This window comes from Trachypithecus francoisi, unplaced genomic scaffold (assembly GCF_009764315.1).
Source record: "Trachypithecus francoisi isolate TF-2019V2 unplaced genomic scaffold, Tfra_2.0 Lachesis_group17, whole genome shotgun sequence".
NCBI classification, from domain to species: Eukaryota; Metazoa; Chordata; class Mammalia; order Primates; family Cercopithecidae; genus Trachypithecus; species Trachypithecus francoisi.
The window spans coordinates 102368266-102388133 of record NW_022681462.1 but is presented as its reverse complement, the minus strand read 5'-3'; positions in this window follow the sequence as shown (position 1 = coordinate 102388133).

Here is a 19868-nt window from a genome sequence, read left to right as displayed (position 1 = left end):
ACCTGCAAAGAAGGTGTACGGCTGAGGTAGAGCAGGACGATAACAAAGTGACAGAGGAGAGGTGAGAAGGGCCGGAGTACGTGTTTCCAGTGGGCGCATAGAATGGAGAGTTGCAGGCCTCGTCAGGCCTTTTGCTTTTACTGTGAGTGAGCGAAGCCATAGGACGGCCCTGCACAGAGCTGACGTGATCCAATATGTGTTTTTTGTCCCCCAAGATGGAGTCTTGCTCTGTTGCCCAGGCTGGAGTGCAGTGGCGCGATCTTGGCTCCCTGCAACGTCTGTCTCCTGGGTTTAAGCAATTCTCCTGCCTCAGCCTCCAGAGTAGCTGGGATTAAACTATTACAGGCACACCGTCATGCCTGGCTAATCTTTTTCTTTTCTTTTCTTTCTTTTTTTTTTTTTTTTTTTTTGCATTTTTAGTAGAAATGGGGTTTCACCACGTTGTCTAGGCTGGTCTCTAACTCCTGACCTCGTGATCCACCCGCCTCGGCCTTCCAAAATACTGGGATTACAGGCGTGAGCCACCGCACCCGGCCCTGATACTCATTTTAAAGGGATCTCTCTGTGTGTAGTATTGATGGTAGAGTTTATAGGAACAGGGCAGAAGCCCAGAGAGACCAGTGCAGAGTTAAATCCAGAACCGAGATGCATCTGAGAGATGAGTAGTAGACGCAGCAGAAACGGTGAAAAGTTTGAGGGCAGACAAATGGCATCTGCTGATAGATTGAATGTGGGAGGTGACAGACACAAAAGAACTGGCTACAACTTCAGGACTCATAAGCTGAGCAGCTGCAAGAGAATGGCACCAATTACTGAGCTATGGAAGAAACATATCTCTTCTTTGTTTGGTTGGTTGTTGGTTGGTTTTCTGTTGTTGTTTTCTAAGGGGAGGGTAGTTGTTATTGTTTATTAGTGGAAAGAAAATAAATACATACAACATTAAATTCTGCAACATCCAACATATATCAGACATCCAAGTAGACTGTTCAGAAGGCATGAGTCTGGAATTCAGGGGAGATGTCTGGAATGCAGATGTTAATTTATATTTTGTCAGCCTATGGATATTCAAAGAGATGAATTAGGATCTCCATGAGAGTTAGTCTAAATAAAAATGAGGAAAAAATTAAAACACAAGCTAGTCTAGCATTACGTTGTTGGGAATATGAGACAAATCATAAAAGTAAATGAAAAAAGAGCAGCCAGGAATTTAGATGTGTCTTGAAGAGTGCTGTTGTGATGGGATGGCTGGAAGGAAACCACAAATGGAACAGATTCGAGCAAAGGAGAGGAAAGGATGGAAGACTGACCAGAGAAAACTCAATCATGGAATCTGGCTGCTAAGGAGATACAAGAGGGTGGAAGAGGCTGCCTTTATTCTTGCTTTGGTTTGTTTGGATGTGAGTTATAAATGCATGTTTGCATGCCTTGGAGAGAAAAGTTGATAAAGGGAAAAAAAGCAGAATTGCTGAAATGACAACATTGAGTAGGAGACAAGAATGGGATCTAACAGGCAAATGCAAGAGAGGGCCCTGGAGGCAACACATCCACAGGGACAGGAGAGAAGGAAAGTGTTCAGAAGAGTGCGAGGTGCCAGGGACTATGGGCTGGCTGTGTGGGGCTGCCCATGTGGGGCTGCCCTCCTGCTTAGCTCTATTTTCCCAGGGCTGTGGGAGACGAAGTCATCAGCTGAGCCTGAGAATGAGAGCACGGTGTTGAATATTTGAGAAGAAAGGGAAAGCTTTGACTTAGATAGCTAGGAGAGAGGGAAAGAGAATGCTTCAGAAAAATTTTGTGACAACTGATGGTGGCCCTAATGATTCACTTAAATGAGAGGCAAATACAGTCGGCCAGACTTCTCCGCCATGCTTCATTCAATCACTCAGCCTCATGAGGATGGCAGAGGGTGCACAGAGACTGGGACTTACCTGAGGCTGGGGTTCTAAAAGGATGAGCAGGAAGAACGGTGAAAGGAGGAGATTGTGATGATGAATCTTAGAATCGAAGCTGGGTAATGAAGGAATGGAGCCTTGGAGAGGCGAGGAACTGTGAGAATGTGGTCTGCTGCATGGTTGTTTAGGTTCTGGTGTATTGAGAAATTGTTTGATTGTGGGCCTTTGGGGAGAAGACTGTGGTTCAAGATGCTTTATTACATATAGCAGTTTGATATTGAATATTTTAGGTAGATAGAGTTATTTAGGGCATGTTACAATTCTACCAAACTGATTCCACATAATAATTTTCATCTTTTCAATGTTATTTCCACAACAGCCACAGAATGAGAGAACACAAGATAGTTCTGCTACTATTGGAAATAATAAAAGCTGATGACAAAATAATCAAATGCCCATCCTCTGTAAGGCACTAGTTCAATAGCTGTTCAGTTCTGGGAGATCATATCATTTTGTCAATGTTTTATTTTCAGTCCCAGAATTAAAAATGTATAAAATTGCATTAAATTTATTTGATGCAAAATTTATTTGATGCAATACTCCTCATGAAATACTCAAGTATGAGAGATTATGTGGACAATTCATACAGGTCATTTGGAATGGAACGAGGTCTTAGTATCTTTCTATCTGTGGTGCTCAGCTAGCAAGTTCAACTGTCAGGAGAAATAGTTACTGTGCTCACTATAGCTCATTGGTGTTTTGTGATATTCTGCATCATAAGCTTGTTAATTTGAAACAAGTGTATGAATAGAGTCCCAAATGAAAACACTATAGAGGGTATTGTTTAATTTTTTAGCCTCAAAATCCTAAATATTAGTGATCAGTAAAATCTTTGAAGTGAACAAATGTTATTTCTAAGGGTTTTTTTTTTTTCCTATTTTACCTCTATGCTTATTTTCAAGCTTTCAAAAGATATTTAAAATCATGTGTAGAAAAATTATGGAGACATATATGATGAGAACAGATGAAAATGCTCAACCCGTGGAAGAGAAGTAGGAAGATATCCTGTTCCTAACCCAGGAGAAGTCTTCTGGATGTGGGAAAAACCGGATACAGCAAGGCAAAACCATGAGTTGGGTACACGGCTCCAGCATAAGAGTGAAAGTGAGACAGGAAAATACAGAACAGCCCTTACTGACCACACTGTGGAGTGTGGAGCACTAACAGCGGACTCCTGCTGCTGCTGGTGGAGGGCCAGGAGCATGAGGAGACCATCTTGGAGCTGCAGGTGCAAAGACCTAAAACCGAGGGTGGAGCAGGTTTTGAGAAAAACCTCCTGGCAGAAATGGCTCTACGCTAAGCACAGGGTAATCCCAGAAGAAGCGGAGGCCTGTAGTACACTGAGAGTAACCACAGCAATAACCAAAAGGAAAAGTAACTCAAGTCCTCACTAGACTGGCTCAACTCTATGTCAAAGGCCTGGAGAAAACGAGATGTCAATTTCTAGGCACAGAAATTTTGCTTCGATCTATGCTGTGCTATACAAGAAATCTGTCCTTAACAAAAATTACCACAGACACACACAAAAGCAAGTAAAAGTAGTATATTGTCAAAGAACCAACAATTAATATGATCAATTATGATGGTAATGTTGAACTTATCAGAGAGAAAATATAAAATAAATATGACTGATATGTGAAATCCTCTAGAATAAGAACCAGAAAACATGACTGATAATATTGGTAATCTTGTCAAAGAAATTAAAATTATTAAAGACAAATGAAAATGTTGGGAATTTAAACCACTGTAACAGAATGATTTTGACATGCTCACCATAGGACATGACACATAAGAGGAAAGAATCAACGAACTTGAAGATTCATAAGAAAAAATCACTCAAGCTGAAACTCAAAGAAAATAGAGTATGAAGAGAGAGAAAAGCAAACAACAAATAAACAATGTATCCAAGAGCGGTGAGACGGTATCAAATGATCTAAGATAGGTGGAATTGGAATTTCAGGAGGAAATGACATGTATGAAGAGATAATGCCTAAGAATTTTCCAAAAATTAAAAAAGACAATTACAAAACAAGTTCCAGAAGCTCAGAGAACACAAAGCAGAATACATGCAATTAATTAAAAAGCATATAATAGACCCTGGGACTGCCAGTTATCTTTTAAAGTTATAAATAGTAAGCTAGGAGTGGCAATAAAATGAAATAATAAAAAAATCCTCCTTCCAAAAAAGGCAGAAAAATAGGACAGAAATAAAAACCGAATGTAACAAATTTAATATAGCTAGAAAAATAGTAGAATTTAATCTAATTATAAAACAATTGCAACAATGTAAATGACAGTTGTCATTTGAGTGAAAAAGAGGTGCCAAACTCTATGCTATTTATAAGAAATCAATTTACTATTTTATTTAGGAACACTGACAAAACACAAAATACAAGTATTATATATATTAAAGTTGTACAATATGTTTTGATATACATACGCATTGTGAAATGATTACCACTTCTAGGTATATATTCCAAGGAAATAAAATTACTCTCTCAAAGATAAATCTGCACTCCCATGTACATTGTAGCGTTATTCACAATAGCCAAGATAAAGAAATCACATTTCTTTCTACAGATGAATGTATAATAGCACACATATTATTCAGTCTAAAAAGAATGAAAATTCTGCCATTTTCAACAGCATGAACGAAGCTGGAGGATACTATGCTAAGAAAAATGAGCCAAACACTCAAAGACAAATATTGTATCGCTTTGCTTTATGTGAAATCTAAATAAGTCAAGCAAGACACCAGTTTTAAATATCAGAACATGAAGAATTAAAAGTAAAATGGAAAGTATTTCATAAAAAAACTAATCAAACAAAGCTCAGGAGGCTTTACATAATGGCTTTATTAAAAGTAGACTTCTGTATATAAAAATATTTATAGATTATGTGTATACATGGTATTCATGGGTTAGTATGCATGCATATATTATCTTGCTCTGCTGAGATGCCCTAGAGGTAACAACATCCCAGTGAAATGAGCACACCTAAGACCCAGATCTTGGTTTTAAATATCTTTCTCCAATAAAAGGAACTAGAGCTCCTTGAAGAAATGACTGATTCTAGGACAGGACATATATCTGTAGTACCAGAAAGTAAGTATGTGTGCATGCACACACACACACACACACACACATATACACACACACACACACACAAACACTGATGGGTGTATGTTAAAGGGAGGGGTCCCCAACCCCAGTAACAGTCTGTGGTCTATTAGGAACCGGGCCGCACAGCAGGAGGTGATTGGCAGATGAGTGAGCAATGATTCATCTGTATTTACAGCCTATCCCCATAGCTCACATTATTGCCTTAGCTCTGCCTTCTGTCACATCAGTGGTGGCATCAGATTCCTGTAGGAGCACAAACCCTATTGTGAACCGCACATGCAGGAGATCTAGGTTGCACACTCCGTATGAGAATCTAATGCCTGATGATCTGTCACCGTCTCCCATCACCTCCAGATGGGACCATCTAGTTGCAGGACAACACGCTCAGGCTCCCACAGATTCTACATTATCGTGAGCTGTATTATTATTTCATTACACATTACAATGTAATAATAATAGAAATAAAGGGCACAATGACTGTAATGTGCTCAAATCATCCCAAAACCACTCCCCAAACCCCACCAGTCCATGGAAAAAGTTGTTTTCCACAAAACTGGTGGAAGACAGTGCCAAGAAAGTTGGGGACTGCTGGTTAAAGGAATATGAGAGCCTGCTGAAAGTGTTCGCAATGGTCATATCCTAAAAAAAGTTGAGCAACTAAATAAATAAAAGACTATTAGATTATAAACCTATGTATAAAATAGATATCTATCATTCCACACTCTAAGAAATAAGAGATGAATGACTAAAAAAATTTTGGAGAGTAGACAAATCTCTTATGCAGAAAAATGTTAAATACTTAAAGGAGACACTCCTCTTACTCCTCTCTCAAGAAGGTAGGGCAATACTACTCACTCCTTAAGTGTGAGTTGCTCATAGTGACGTTTTTCCAATGCCCGTAGGTAGAGAAAAGAACTGAAATTTTAGAAAGTGTGTTCTATGGATAAAATGGTGATAAGTGATGTTGATACTATGTTTCCTTAATAGAAAGTGAAGGTAATGGCAGTCTTACTCCCCAAAGCCCATCACTCCAATCTAATAATTAAATAAGTTAAATTCTCAGTGGCATTCTGCAAAATACCTGATTAGTACTTCTCAAAACTGTCAAGTTGATCAAAAAAAAAAAAACAAGTCTGAGAAATTGTCATGGCCAGGAAGAGCCTAAGTTAGGAGACATGACAACTAGATGGGTTCTGGAAGAAAGCCTACCACAGTAAAACAATGTTAGGTAAAGACAAAGGAAATCTGAATAAAATATATACTTTAATTAATAATAATGTGTCAAAAATGGCTCATCTCCATATTACTGTGAGATGTTAATGATAGGTAAAACTAGGCGTGGGGTATAAAGAATCTCTGTACTATGACATTTTTTCTGTATACCTAAAAACTGTTATAAAATGTTAAAAGTTTATTTAAAAATTAGACTTTGTTGCACTGCATATTGTTAGGAATAGAGAAGAAACCTGAACAATAATTAAGAAAATATAACAATCCTAAATGCATATTTATGTAACAATGAGCTTCAAAATGCATTCAGTGCAAAATATGTAGCTGAATGTAAAAATTGACAAACAGGTGGTTTTAGTTGGATATGAAAATATATCTTTTTCTATAGTTGACAGGTCAAATAGAAGAAAATCACTAATCATCTGGAAGAGCTGAACAACAAACACAGTCAATGAACTTGATCAAATTGAAACTTACAAACACTCTATGAACATCAACAGAATATCCATTGTTCTCAAAGGCACAGGGAATATCCACTAAAATGAACCTTATTCTGGGTGATAAAACAAACATTTACAGATGAGAAAATCAGAATAATAGAAAATATAGTCACTCAATATAACAGAATTAAACTAGAAATTAATAACAGAAATATACATATATAAATGCCCAAATATTTGGAAATTAAATACCACAGTGAAAATAAACCATAGGTAACTAAATAACTAAGAAAAAAACCCATAGGTAAAGTCACAAAAGAAATGTAAAAATATTATGAGTCCAGTGGAAATGTAAAGACAACATATAAAATTTTGTGGAATGCATCTAAAAGAGCATATAGAGGGAAATTTATAGCATTAAATGTATATATTAGAAAAGAAGAAACAGCCCAAAATAATGATCTAAGCTTCTACCTTATTAAACTAGAAAAATAAAGGTAAACCAATCCCATATTAATCGGGAGGAAGGAATAATGAAAAACAGAATTCATTTTAATTGAGAAGAAAAAACAATACAGATAATGAGTCAACACAAACACTTGTTCTTTGAATACAAGTCAGTAAAATTGATTTACCTTTAACTTATCCCCTCACACCTCCAAAAAAAAGAAAGAAAAAAGCCACACATGAGAAATACACGGAATGAAAGAGGGAACATCCCTACAAATAATAAAAGTATATTACAAATAACTCTAGGCCTATAAATTCACCAGCTTAGATGAAAGACAAACCTCCATAAAATACACGAACTGCCAAATATGTTCAAGAGGAAATGCATAACCTGAAGAGTTCTATGTCTACTAAAAGTTGGATTTGTAATTAAATACTTTCCAACAAAAGAAAATTTAGTCTTCACTGGATTTTATCAAGCATTAAAGAAAGAAGTAAAAAATTACAAATTCTACACAAGCATTTTTACAAAATTGATGGGAGAGAACACTCCTTAAATCCTTTTATGAGACCAGCATTCCCTGATGCTGAAGCCAGATACTATAGAGACATCACAAGAAAAAACAACAGAGACTATTATTTCTCATAAACATTAATGCCAAAATTCTCCCACAAGATACTGCCAAATTGAATTCAATAATATATTAAATTATACTCATCCCTTTAGCAGCATTTTGACCTGCAATTATATTTAGAGGGAATATCCAATTTGATAATTAATATATTATACGTTGTTACTAAATAATTATCTATTATAATTTGGAAATAGTCTGAAACCCAATGAAAAGAAACTGAATAAAATATGCACTGTATACTAATATAAGCACACAAAAATAGCTTGCATTAATTACAAATATTTTAAAAATAAATTTAATGATAGAATAATACTATTAAAATTAAAAGCAATCTGCTAAATATTTAATTAACTGTGGATACTTCCAGGTTCCTACTTTTCCTGTTTTTTTATTTTTAAAAATATTGAGTGTGTATTTTTGGGGGGTTGAATATATAATATTTTTATATAAAAGAAAATCTATCTGTGCTTGATTATTTCAAAATATAATTTCAAAATCCCTACAATATATAATCTACATACAAGTCTGCAAGAACAATTTGTTTAAAATATCTCAATTGGGTGTGTACTATTTTCCACATGAAATACCACTGTGCTTTTAAAGTTGTGTCGTATGTATCGTACAATAAATCTAAAATAGCAAATAAGACCAAAATAACGTTGCAACAAAGTGTACATTATTTTTTCCTATATTATAGCACTACAAATACTAAAGCATATTATTTTATGCCTCTGTCAATGTTTGTTTTTAGCCAGGACTTATTATCAAAGATGTTACAGAAATTTGGCCTTATTATCAAAGATGTTACAGGACTGGTGACAACATGACTATTTTTCATCCTGTGGCCATGTCAGACATCACTAACTGATTATGAGCTCACATACAGCTTAAATATGCTTTTAACCACTACTCCTGGTGTTCACTAGGAATCATTCACTATCAAGATACAGTTTGAAAGATATTTGCCATTCTTAAGTAAAATAATGCTTAGATATCTTCCTAATTATTTACAATTTGTTAGCAAATGTTCAAACAAAACTCTCAAGGTATGAACCACACCTATATTTTATCTTAGCTAGCATTCCATTTTTCATCAATTTCAGTTACAGGATTAAGACATGTATCGTATACCTTTCTCATCAAACATTTTTCACTTAAAAGATTATTGTTTTAAGAACAACTCAATGACTAAAATACAGCTTTAACTTTCAGGAGCCCTGTATGTTTACATAAATAATACTAACACCAAGCAATGGATATTCCATTGCTTGAATGGCATTCTCCATTCACAGATGCCAAAAAAATGTGAAAATGCATGAACTCTCAATGTATATGTCTGCAGAATTCTTATCCAAAAGTTTCACGCAACATAAAACATAGGCAAGGGGGCCGGGCACAGTGGCTCACGCTTGTAATCCCAGCACTTCGGGAGGCAGAGGCAGGCGGATCACCTGAGGTCAGGAGCTGGAGACCAGCCTGACCGACAGGGAGAAACCCCATCTCTATTAAAAATACAAGGTTAGCCAGGCATGGTGGTGTGTGCCTATAATGCCAGCTACCCGGGAGGCTGAGTCAGGAGAATCACTTGAACCCGGGAGGCAGATTTTTCAGTGAGCCGAGATCATGCCATTGCACTCCAGTCTGGGCAGCAAGAACGAAACTCTATCTCAAAACAAACAAACAAACAAAAAACAAAAACAAAGAAAACATAGGCAAGGGGCAGAACCAAGCAGCAGTGATTTCAGAGCAGTCAGTATAATGATCACAAAGTCCATTTTCCACAGCAGAAACATGTATTCATAGAATATTCCTTCAGATCTTACTCATAGTCTATTGCTTTTATCAGATGATTTTAGTTGTTTTCCAATCCATAGCAAACAAGAAGCAGAAAAAAATATGGAAGTAGAAGCGAAGCGCTGTGGACTATCATTACCTAGGCCCACTGTTGATGATGACGGCCTTCATCGTCATCATGGACCCAGAGAGAAAATAGCCATTATAAAAATGCTTCCAATTTAGGAAGCCAGAATAATGGTTTCTACTCCAGTCTCCTTGCAGTCCAAAGAAATCAACTAAAAGGTTGACAAATAGGAAAAAAAAAATCTTTCCTGAGGAGGAAAACCAGCATATATCCCAAAATGCAACCAACCAACTATAAAGAATATAGGCTCATTACGTTGAAAATTGAAAACCTCAGGAATGGTTAGTAAAGTTACTATGCAATACACAAAATTCTCTAAAAGTACATAACACCACAGTGAGTGGCTGAACCAACTTATTCTTGTGCAGAACTATTTCAAATATTTGAGATGATTCTGCTGTATTTTAATTCTACATCCCTAAATCAGATGATTCTGTTGCTATTTCTTAACTTTTCAGTTTTTAACATAATCAGTACTCCAAATTAAAAGATGAGGAATTAAACATCATTTACCTCCTTCCCCCCGTCATCATGCACAGGCACCCTTCCCGTCTCCCCATCGTACCAATATAATAACAACATTGTGGTTTTACGTCAATCTTTGGTCTTTACATTACTGGGACAGTATAAATGCTCTTCACAGCTGAGCCATGTAGTATTCTCTGTCTGCTTTTTATTGGCTGCACACCTGTTTAAAAATTGTCCCTGGTAATAGTTACTATCTTCTTCTTTGTTTGCTTAATTTTCTGTGTATTTATGACAAATTCAGAGTCACACCTTCTCCCAACATCCAAATCTGTATCATGTCGGATACTATATTAACTTTTTCTTTATAAAAGAAATCATCAAAATACTTTCTGTTTTCAAGGAATTTTAAAAACTTTGTTCTAAAACCCTTCTAATGTTTTAACTTTCCTGTTTCTGGAGAGATGACTAAAATTAAACTAATTCTTTAAAAGCAAACTTTTCCCTTTAGTAATGTATATATTCTTTTAATGTTCAGTGTTTACACATTTTTCAAAGATATAACTTGGCTAAGCCTATTCTCATTTATTTTACTCTATATATGATGATGTTGGGGTCTTAAATGTAGGAAACTCTTTCCATTCTAGAAAATTGTCTTTATTATTTCTTTGATTCTTTTTTTGATTATTTTTTCTACTTTCTTCATTTTAAAACTTTTCATTTAGATACTAATCCACTGGCTTTGTTCTGTAATTCTTGTGTTCTTTCTCTGGCTTTTATTTATTTGTCTTTCTCATTCTGGGAGAGTTTGTTAACTTTATCTTTTAATTATTCTATTGAGTTGTTATATTTATTTTACTATGATTTTAATTTCCAAGAGTGTGTTTATGTACTGATGGGCTAAGTCGATTATTGCACATTCATCTCTCACAGCTTCCAGAATTCTGTCATTGTTGCCTCCTTTCTTGGACTTTTTGCCTTTGTGAATCTGTGCCTTTAAAATATGCTTACTGGCATTTTAATGGGGTTTTGAAAGCAGTGGGGCTAATTATGTAATTTTTGGTCATTTTTATTTACTTAAGATTCTCTCAAGTAAAATTTAACTTTTTAAAACATTCTGTTACAGAACATCTGTCTTTTAATATAAGTTACCTCAAATATTTTTGGAATGTACCACACATTAATGTGTATCTACAATATGAATGTATATATAGAAATATAATATGATAGCTTTATCTTTAACAATAAGCACTAGCATATTTAACAAATATCAGAACTTTTGCTGAAAAAAAGTTTCAATATCAATTTTAAAATTATCTAAATGGATTGTCATTTGAACAGCATTGCCTCAAAAGGACTTGAAAATGTCTCTTACAAATACAACAGAACAAAACATCTAAAAGATCTGATACCTAATTAAGCAAATGTTTGTCCATTTCATTATGTATTACAGATCTGCACTGATGGAAACTTTGGGCATGAAATTAACCGTTAGACTTTGTATATTACTGGTAGAAGAGGCTGCTAGTTATCTACTTCAGTAACAGATCTCTAAACATACAGGACACAGATATTTTAATACACATCTGAAAATTAGTTCTAAGGTTTTCCTTTTTAAGAAACTGTTGATTTTTAAAAACAGATTATTTGACCGAATAATCTACCCTGTATGAATGGAAATCAAATTATGATAGAATCCCATATAGTATTATTATAAAGTGTTCTGAATTTTTGTTTGTATTCCAGTTCATACTCACACTAGTGATGAATTATGCAAAACCATTGCCCTAAAGTATTCTGCATGATCTTAGATTTCCTGCAGGGTGAGATCAATTTGCACTATTTTTTTTCCTCCTTCAGAACCAGTATCTTTTAAATGGCATCCATATTTGTCTTCTTTCAGGTCCCACCTGAAGGCAGAAAATGAAATACTGCAAGAATAAATTACTAGCAGGACTTTTCTACCTAATACCTGGAAGCTTTGTTATTGATTGAAACTGTATATACCTCTTAACATCAGTTTGCTTTGGGCAGAAGCTTGTTTTCATTTTTGTAATGAAAGTGTGTTAACTAATCATATACATTAATCTTAAGAACAAAGTATAATTTTTAACCCTTGGTATACTATTAGAACCCATTTGGCCTCATTTTAGGGTTGCTTCGTTTATGACTATCGCCTCCACTTTGTAAGAATTAATATTTCATAATTTTTATTTTTTCTCAGGATACAAAGAAAATTCACTTTTTTTTTTTTCCATTGGAGTGAAATCTTTTCTGTCTTAAAATTACTGTTTGGGTCCTTTAGGTCACTTTACAAATCTAATGTAAGCTGTAAAATCTTAGTGTTCTTATTTTTTCTATGTCAAATATTTTGCTCTTTTTTCTTCTTAGAAATTACAGCACATTATTCATCAATGCGGGCACATATACACGTGTAGAATTGCTCTTCCGTATCCATGGGGGATTGGTTGCAGGATCCCTTCAGATACCAGCATTTACAGATGCTCAAGTCCCTCAGGTAAAATGGTGCAGTATTTGCATGTAACCTATGCACATCCTTCCGTATACTTTAAAACATTCTAGATTACTTATAATGCCTAATACAGAGTAAGTGCTATGTAAATAGCTGTATATTGTATTTTTTATTTGTATGATTTTCTATTGCTATTATTTTTTTCTCTCAAATATCTGTATTTGGTTGACTCTGTTATGTGGAACCCATGGATATGAAGGGTTGACTATGTTTTTCTGTGTGTGTGTGTGTCTGTGTGTGTGTGTGTTTATGTGTATTTAAAACCACAATAAACATACGTGTGTATATGTCTTTATAGTAGAATGATTTATATCCCTTTGGGTATATACCCAGTAATGGGATTGATGGGTCAAATGATATTTCTGGTTCTACATCCTTGAAGAAGTGCCATCCTGTCTTCCACACTGGTTAAACTAATTCACATTCCCATCAACAATGTAAAAGTGTTCCTACTTCTCCATAGCCTTGCCAGCATCTATTGTTTCTTGGCTTTTTAATAATCACCATTCTATCTGGCGTGAGATGGTATCTCATTGTGGTTTTGATTTGCATTTCTCTAATGATCAGTGATGTTGAGCTTGTTTTCATATGTTTTTTGGTCACATAAATGTCTTCTTTTGGGAAGTGTCTGTTCATATCGTTTGCTCACTATTTGATGGGGCTATTTGTTTTTTCTTGTAAATTTATTTAAGTTCCTTGTAAATTCTGGATATTAGACCTTCGTCAGATGAGTAGATTGCAAAAATTTTCTCCCATTTTGTAGGTTGCCTGTTCACTCTGGTGATAGATTATTTTGCTAGGCAGAAGCTCTTTAGTTTAATTAAATCCCATTTGTCAATTTTGGCTTTTAAGCAATTGCTTTTGGCAATTTTGTCATGAAGTCTTTGCCCATACCTATGTCTGAATGGTATTGCCTAGGTTTTCTTCTAGGGTTGTTATGGTTTTGTGTTATACATGTAAGTCTTTAATCCATCTTGAGTTAATTTTTTTATAAGGCTTAAGTAACGAAGGGGTCCAGTTTCAATTTTCTGCATATGGCTAACCAGTTTTCCCAACACCATTTATTGAATAGGAGATCCTTTCCCCATTACTTGTTTTTGTCAGGTTTGTCAAAGATCAGATAGCAAAGTCATGGAAGTAATCCAAATGCCCATCAATGATAGACTGGATAAAGAAAATGTGGTACAAATACACAATGGAATACTATGCAGCCATAAAAAAGGAATGTGATCACATCCTTTGCAGTGACATGGATGACGCTGGAAGCCATTATCCTCAGCAAACTAACACAGGAACAGAAAACCAAACACTGCGTGATCTCACTCATAATTGGGAGTTGAACAGTGAGAACACATGGATACAGGGAGGGGAACACCACACACCAGGGCCTGTTGAGGGGTGAGGGAGGGCAGGGGGAGGGAATTAGAGGATGGGTCAATAGGTGCAGCAAACCACCATGGCACACATATTCCTATGTAACAAACCTGTATGTTCTGCACATATATCCCAGAACTTAAAGTAAAATAAAAAAATTACATAAAATAAAAAATAAAGCTTTTGAATTTGCTCTCTTTAAATTCTTATTAAAATTTTTAATAAAGTTGATTTTCATGTTTTCTTCATTTTTACTTTATAAATTTTTTGTAAAACAACTTCCAGCAGCAAGAGCTCACTGATGCAATCAGGCAGGAACTGAGCAAGTCAAATACTGCAGAGAGAAATACACTAAGGAGAGATAGGACTTTAATCTGGAGGAAAAAAAAATCCTACAAACACCAACTGTTCACAACAGCAAATCCTTACCTTTTGTGAGCTAGAAGAGGAAAATGGAGACAACCAGAAGGAAGGAAATACCAACCTACTCTGAAAGGCTTCAGACATGACTCTGGTGGTAAGTTCTTTCCCTCTTATTTAGCTGCTTTTTCCTGGCCTTTACAACATTAATGGAAGAGAATCATGTAAGAGTTCCTGTAACAATTATGCAGAAAATACTAAAACTCATCAGGTAAGATCACCACACATTGAAATATTTTCATGTCAAGATAAAGTTGCAAATTTTCCACAATTCAATGCTAAAATTAAGAGGAGAAAGTCTTAGGAAGCTTTTTTGCATAGAGTGCTGATAAACAACAATTGAGCAAGTTTGGCTGGGCGCGGTTACTCACACCTGTAATCCCAGCACTTTGGAAGGCCGAGGTGGGTGGATCAGGAGGTTAGGAGATGGAGACCATCCTAACTAACACGGTGAAACCCCATCTCCACTAAAAATACCAAAAATTAGCCAGGCGTGGTGGTGGGCGCCTGTACTCCCAGCTACTCGGGAGGCTGGGGCAGGAGAATGCTGTGAACCTGGGAGGTGGAGCTTGCAGTGAGATGAGGTCGCGCCACTGCACTCCAGCCTGGGCGACAGAGCGAAACTCCATCTCAAAAAAAAAAAAAAAAAAAAAGAATGAGCAAGTTTGCTGTTGTATTGTAACATTTCTCTCAGGTTTGTGTTCTATCATGTTTGATATTCCATGAGTAATTGAAATCAACCCTATGTAAGGTAAGATCATAACATGTGGAACAAATGGTATTGTAAGTGCTTTCAGAGGGAAATATTTATAAGAAAGTGTCCTAAAAATGATTTCTTCAGCTTGAGGAATTATAAAATGATAGGAAGTCTCTCAAGTTAGCCTTCATGCAATTTTGTAGATTAAAACATAACATTTGTCCAGAATTTAAAGACTTACATGCCCCCCTAAATTGTTACAACGCTTTACTAAATCTGTGACTTCTACATAACACAAATCAGTGGTCAAATGTAAACAATACATTGTAAATTTACTGTGGGGTTTCAACCTTTTTTAGATTTATGCACATGGATATTTTAATAATGCAATTACAATCACCACAAAGTTAGCTTTTTAAATTGCAGACAGTAGTGCATGCCATACTAATTTGTAGTGGCCTTTTCGAGGCCTCTTTCCAGGGAAAATATTTTGTAGAGTGTAGGGGAGTGGGAGGAAGGGGAGGAATTTTTTTTATTTAAAGTTGATTGCTGCACTATCTTTTTCTCTATTGCCTGCATGAATAATAATGAGGAATATTTTGTGACTTTAACTGATAAATATGTTACAAAACCAGGTATTTAATCTTTTACATCATGTCTTCGGCTATTTGCATTTTAACGAGTAATTTCAATGGTCTGAAACATGATTCTGAGCTTCACATAATATCTTACTGTGGAACTCAAAAGTTTGATCACTGAATTGGCAGTTATTATTACCTAGGTACCCCTGCTATTACACAAGTGTTTAGATACCTGTTCCAGAATGAAGCTGCTTTTGAATTTGGTTATATTGAAATGCAAGAAATAACAATGACGGCAGCAGCAATTAAGGTAATGGAAAGCGTGACGTAAAGGAAAACCAATGAGAAGTTCTGCAGTTTTCTTTCCTTCTTCCTTTTTTTTTTTTTTTTTGAGACGGTGTCTCGCTCTGTCGCCCAGACTGGAGTGCAATGGCGAGATCTCTGCTCACTGCAACCTCCACATCCTGGGTTCAAGCGATTCTCTTGCCTCAGCCTCCCCAGTAGCTGGAACTACAGGCACGTCCCACCAAGCCCAGCGAATTTTTGTATTTTTAGTAGAGGCGAGGTTTCACCATGTTGGCCAGGATGGTCTTAATGTCTTGACCTTGTGATCTGCCTGCCTCGGCCTCCCAAAATGCTGGGATTACAGGTGTGAGCCACCGCACCGGGCCTGCAGTTTTGTTTTAATAAGTAAAGTGAGACTTGGGTGGTGGGAAGAAGGAATTAGACAGTCTCCCTGGCACCCTGTGTGTGTGTGTGCACTCGCGCATGTGCTGTCTATATGTAAGCCACTCCCTTTTCTCTCCTTTGAAATTAGTAAAGTTAAAATAGGGGAGAAATCCTGTATGTTGCAATGATAGCATTTTGGAAAATTTAAAAAATTAAACTCTCCGTGCTCTCCATCTTGATTTATGCTTGAGTTGTTATGTGCCGTATTTTCTTTGAATTCTGATTATCAGAAGTCTTACTAAATTTTTGAAGAAATAATTCAATTTCAGCTGCTTTCCAGAATTTGTACATCTCAGTTCATAAAGCAACACTTGTTGATAGTGTAGTTTTCTAAATGCTGCAAATTTGCAGCCGTTACCACTACAAAGAAGTTTGGATAAGGGATTTTTTTTCTTTGTTAAAATAGTTCCTATTTCTGTAGAAATTTCATTTTTAGATTAAACTGTGATGATGAGCTATCATAATTCAAGCATACATTTCTTTTTTTCTATCACACATTCATTGTCATGCAGTAGTAGTAAAAGCATCCAAGATGCAGCAAGCTTATGAAGTACTATTTTCTGAAAAAAAGGAGGCATTTTCATTTTTATTATTGTACTTCTGGTTATGCAAACACTTTGATAATATAAACAGTTACAGCCTCTATAAATCTGGTCAGAAACCTCTTTTGATTTTGTTATGTAAGTTAAATAGTCTATAGTAGGTAGAGTACTGGGTACAAGTGGTCCAAACTAAGATAAGAGACTAAAATAAAATGCTAAATCTTAAAAGAAACTGGATTTATGCACTAAAAGTTTGGTGCCTTGGTCTAATATTAACATGATGTCTGTGTAAAATGACAAAAAGAACCAGTGTTGAATCACGCTGTATTTTCCATCATCTCAGATTGCTAAATGTGTGGTTTCCAAGAAGTCTGAATGAATGAATGAATTATTATATACATTTGCTGTCATGTATACATGACAGTTGTGTCATTGTTAGAGATTTCAGTAGTTAAAATGGGAAACAGAAGCTTAAGTTATTTTCCTTATCAAAAAAATAAAAAACTGAACATGCAGAGGGTCTCACTGGATCCAGTACACAGCAGTACACATTTATTAGGTTAGGGGTGGAGACACAAAGAATAAGCTGCATTTGCAAATACATTTATGTTTATCAGGGATTGCAGAGCAGCAATGTGAAATACCAATAGTGTTGGCGGTGAGGAGGCCACTGTCACATCCATTCATTTGAAATACATAGTGCAGAGATCTTGCCCTGGGAGTTGGTAACTTTTGTCCTGACCTATGTTATTAATTTGTTTTATGAAAAAGAAATCAATTAATCTCCCTAGGCCCATGTATTCAGCTATAAAATGAGAATTTGTATTAGAATCTGTGATAACCTACAGACAGCAAACAGGTAGCCTAAAAATTTTTCCTAATCTGGAAGGTGTTTGATTTGTGTAGCAGGTAAATAATAAGAAAAAATTCCTATTTGTCAAAGTCCACTCTTTATTATTTATACCTGACTAACTTTATTTATTTACATCACCTACCTGGTCAATTTAGTCATTTAATTTTTGTGTGTGAATCTTCTCTGCTGGTAAAATCTAATGACTCAGTATACAATTTTTTTCATACTTTTAAAGAATTTCTAACTTCGTTTGGAACTATAACCCATTGGCCCTTGGAAAAAATAATTATAAACGCAAGTGAATAATTGGGAAAAAATAGATGAAGAAAAATATTGAAGGATAGAATTATCATTTATTAATATTTTTCTCATCAATGTAATTCCATTCAAAACACTTATGCAAAAAAACGCCAAAAACAATACATTCCCCAGTGTTAAGGGCTCACCCAGAAAGAAAAAAATGCACTTAAGTTATTCTTTTAATTTGCCTGTCTTCACTGAGCCCTTCATTCAGACCATTCACATGATGCTAGCTTGTCAGGAAGTTGCATTATTATGACTTAAAACTCTGCTCCTTATTGTATAAGCTCTGGAGGGGCAGGGACTCCACCCCTTCCCCATCTCTACATTCACAGTACACAGCCTGATAAACGGCTATATTTTCAAAAACATTAATAAATGACTAGAAAATTTCATTCCCAAATGAAAATATAAACCATTGTTTAAAATATAAACCATTGTCTAAATGGAAAATATAAACCACCAGCATGTGGCTTAGATAGGTGGGATGACTGAAGGACAATGGTTTATCAGGGGAAATCAGCTGATTGATGCTGATGCTCTAAGTTGAGGTAGAGGACACGCTCTCCATTGGTGCGGTAGGCTCTGTTACGCTTCTCCAACTTCTGCTTCCTCCACCCTTTGAACCCAGCTATAGCCGAGTGACTCATACTGGCATCTTAAATCTGGATAAATGATGTTCTCAAGGCAGTGGAAGTCTTCAGAGCTAAGGCCTCTCAGCTTTGATCTCCCATTTCTAATATTCTGTTCTGTGAGGCTGGGACAGGAATTCTGAAAATACTATTTCAGACTTTGCAGTTTGCTTCCTGCTGGGCTGTGTCACTGTGGAGCCTCAGACAGGGCTCCTGGAGAACAGGTAGTGGGAGGGGAGATTGGCCTCTTCTTGTGGATTTCTTCCCGTCAACAGTGCTCATGCTAAAGTCCCTCACTGCTAAAGCGGCAATTTGTTCCAATAGTAGTGGGCTCCAGGTTCCAGAATTCCTACACACTAGCAGAAATTACCAGAATGTGCCCGTCCCTCAAGAGCCTGACTCTCTGCTCTACAGGGCACTCTGCAAGTTCCTAGTTTCTGATAACCTCCAACATCTCCTTTTGTGCCCTAGTCCTAAACGCCAAGTGGCTTCCTGCACTTTCTGTCTCATTGTTATTCTCTCCTTGATCCTTTTCCCTTTATAGTTCTCTATTTTTTATATTAAATGATCTCTCCAAATAACTGATGTGTTTTTCTCAACCAACCCTTGTCTGAAGCACAGCCAGGACACCTTGTCCAGGCTCCTCTCTCTCTGATCACTCAACTACCTTTTGAATAGGGGCGCATCCACGCTTCAGGGTCTTGGGTGAGCATGACAGCATCACAAGGGGATGGTTTTGGAGGCTGGGTCGCTGTGCACGAAGGTGGTGGAGAAGAGACAGGCAAGGCCACACAGCAATGGCTGCGTCCTGAAGAAGGAGGCTCCACTTTCCTTCGTTTCCCCTGGGGTTTCAGGTTTCAGCAGAACCTAATACCATTAGTTTGTATCCTTTGCAAATTTGTATCATCTTTACAGTTTGCGGGTTTATCCATTTACTTAGTAACTGCTTATTTTTCACAATCATTAACCCATTTCCCAGCATGAAGTACAGTTTC